Consider the following 3,482-nt stretch of genomic DNA (forward strand, 5'->3'; position numbering starts at 1 on the left):
GGGAGGTTGGGGGAACCAGGTGGTGGGTATTAGAGAGGGCACGGATTCCATGGAGCACTGGGTGTGGTGCAAAAACAATGAATACTGTTATGCTGAAAATAAATAAAAAATAAATTAAAATTGAAAAAAGAATATCTTAAGCGATGCTATGCACAGGGACCCATGAAGACCCTGAAGTCTGGCTGTCTCGTCAGTGACGCTAGATCTGATCCCTGGGCTGAGGAGGTTAAGGCCATTTTGTTTTTTCATAATTAAACAGTATTTAAATTTATGGAGATTTAAGCACATATACAAAAGTAAAGGGGATGGTACGATGACCTATGCATCAGTCGGACTCTATGATCATTAACACGTCAATGTGTTAATACTCCCCAGCCCACTCCCCGCCCGCTACCGACCATTCCTCTCTCAGCCAAAATCCCTAACACAAGTCCCATACGTCATATCTATTTCCGTCATAAACAAGTCAGTACACATCTCTTTTTCATTTTTTTCTCTTTCTCCAAATTTTTAACGCCACATAGTTGACACACAGTGTAATATTAGTTTCCGGAATAGAATTCAGTGATTCATCACTTACAACACCCTGGTGCTCATCCCAGGTGAAGGGCTCTTTTTAAAATACAGTACTGTTGGGGCACCTGGGTGGCTCAGTGGGTTAAAGCTCTGCCTTCCGGGCTCTCTGCTCAGTGGGGCGCCTGCTTCCCTTCCTCTCTCTCTGCCTGCCTCTCTGCCTGCTTGTGATCTCTGTCAAATAAATAAGTAAAATCTTTTTTTAAAAAATACAGTACTTGGGTCGCCTGGGTGGCTCAGTGGGTTAAGCCGCTGCCTTCGGCTCAGGTCATGATCTCAGGCTCCTGGGATCGAGTCCCGCATCGGGCTCTCTGCTCAGCGGGGAGCCTGCTTCCTCCTCTCTCTCTCTGCCTGCCTCTCTGCCCACTTGTAATCTCTCTCTGTCAAATAAATAAATAAAATCTTTAAAAAAACACATTTAAAAAAATAATAAAATAAAATAAAAAATACAGTACTCTCAATACCCTTAAAAATAAATAACTTCTAAAAAAAATTAATTAAATAAATAAATAACTCCTTAGTATCTTCAAGTATCCAGTCAGCAAATAGATTCCCCAGATTGTGTCATACATGTGTTTTCATGAGTGGTTGGTTCAAATCAGGACCCAAACATCCAAATCAGGATCAGGATTCATACATTTCTTTGCATTTCATTTGTAAGGTATCTCCCTTTTTCTTGCCTTCTGCTTGTCAAAGACACTGAATCACAGAGAACTAGCCCGCTTTCATAAAATAAATCCTTTACAGAACAACTGAATGTCAAGTGTGCTAATATGAGTTCCAGGGACAGTCAGGTGTGCTGATTTGGCGTATCTTTGAATACATTCTTTTAGCAAAAATAGTCATCAGTCATCAGTCGGTGTATTAAATCACCAGCTAGCAATAAGAAAAGAATATTTTTTTTTCTTTGAGACCAAGCTCCTTTTTAAGTGTTACTTCTGACGGAACTGTGACCCTGACTCCCTCCCTGGAGCTCAACGTTTGCCTCCAATCAAACCCTCGCTTTTCCTAACGGTTTTAAAATGAAATGAAATGAGATGAGATGAATGGTAATTACTGAATATAGAGCATTAAGAAATCAATTTAAATCAAAATCCCCTCCTAATAGAACACCGATTAAATTAGTGTCCTGCGGCTACCATCACGAGGTGCCACGAGCCGGTGCCTTAACGTCAGACGTTCGCTGTCCGCCGTTCTGGCAGCCAGGAGTTTGCGGTCGGGGCGTGGGCCGGGCGCCCCCGGGCCGGGAGGGCCTGCCTGCGACTGTCGCCGGAGCTCCAGGGGTGACGCTTGGCCGCCCGGGTGGGGGCCGCTCCGCCCTGTGCCTGCCCGCGCGGGGCTGTCTCCCCACTGCTCAGGTGTGTGCCTGTGTCCAAACCCCCTGTGCCCACCAGTCGTGCTGGGTGCCGAGCCCTTTGGACTCCGGCGCGAACTCATCTTGACTAACGACATCAACGGAAACTCGATTTCCAGGAGGGCGGCCTTCTGCGAGACGGGCTGGGCCTGGACGGACGCATCCCGGGGAGCGCCCTCCGACCCCTCCGCAGCCCGTGTTCGGTTCCAGCGGAGGCAGGAAACGCTTCTGGGCGAGGCCGCGAGCTTAGGGCGGGGAGCAGGGGGCGGTGCCGGCAGAGCGGACTGGACGCCCCGACGGACGTGACCCTGTACGTTCGTGGAATTGAAAACCGGTGAATCCATACGTGGGTGAACCTCCATTGCCGTCCGGGCCATCCACCGCTCGCCTCTTCTCTGGTGCGGTTTTTGCCTTTGAGAAACCCTGCACCGCCCGCTCCCCCGCGGTGAAGACGGTTCACCTCGTGCCCTGACCGGGGCCTTTGGGGGTCTTCCTTTCCGAAGCGGAGGTTTTCCGCGCGTCTCCCGGAGCCCGACAGCGCGCCCGCCCCCGCGCCAGCGGCCTCGCGCGACTGCGGGGGTGCCCGGGGCCGCGGGAAGGGCGGGGGCGCCCCGTCGAGGGACCGCGTCGCGCCTGTGGGCAGAAACGCCCGGCTTTGACGCCGAGACAGCGGGTTTGGGGCCACCTCGGCCGCAGAAGGTCTCCGAGACTCCCGCGCGGCCGCGGGAAACGCTCCGTCTGGGCCGCTGACTCGGGGGAGCGGTCGGAGGGGCCCCGCCGGCCGATGTCTGAAGCGCTCCCGGCGGCTCCCAGCAGCGCCGGCACCGCGAGCCCTTCCCGGGCAGAAGGCGACGGCGTCCGAGGGCAGGAGTCGGCGCGCCCCGGACGCCCCGGGCGCCCCTGAGCTGCGGGCTGGTCGGCGCCGCCCAGTGCCCGGACGGCAGCCGGACGACACGGTCACGTGTGGGTCAGGAACACGCAGCGCGGCCTCCGGGCGAACCGCACGGCCTCGCCCCTCCAGAGCCCCCGATCCCTGACGTCGGAGCCCGGCCCCGGCCCCGGATGCGCGGCCGCCGCCGTCCCCCGTCCCCCTGCCCCCGGCATCCCGGGCCGCGCACGAGGGTCGCCGGGTGCCGCGAGCCCCGCGCAGGTCGACACGCCGGCGCCCCGGAAAGGAAAAAGACGCGCCGCCCAACGTGGGGCTCGAACCCACGACCCTGGGATTAAGAGTCCCATGCTCTACCGACTGAGCTAGCCGGGCCGGCGGGGACCGGCTGCTTCCCGGAGCCTTTCAGCGGAATCCGACTCCTCCGACCTGCGGCGGGCCTCGGGCCTCTCGCGGGTTTCATTTCTCCTATTTCGGGGGACGAAGTTGTTCTCTCCGCGCCGCAGCCGGATCCTGAGTCTGCGCGCGCTGCGGCCCCACAGCGGCGGGGGGTGGGGGGCGCGGGCGGCCACGGCGGCGGGGGGGGCGCGGGCCGGGGGTGGGGGGCGCGGGCGGCCACGGCGGCGAGGGGGGGCGCGCGCGGGCGGGGGGGGGGCGCGGGCCGAGGGT

At 57.6% G+C, this 3,482-nt stretch overlaps 1 non-coding gene across 1 annotated transcript; it reads right to left on the bottom strand.

The window, feature by feature from the left end:
* Nucleotides 1-3,115: 3,115 nt before the first annotated feature.
* Nucleotides 3,116-3,188, bottom strand: TRNAK-CUU. The gene has a single exon. It is a non-coding gene; the product is annotated as a tRNA-Lys (tRNA).
* Nucleotides 3,189-3,482: the final 294 nt, after the last annotated feature.

Source organism: Neovison vison, chromosome 13, assembly GCF_020171115.1.
Source record: "Neovison vison isolate M4711 chromosome 13, ASM_NN_V1, whole genome shotgun sequence".
NCBI lineage: Eukaryota > Metazoa > Chordata > Mammalia > Carnivora > Mustelidae > Neogale > Neogale vison.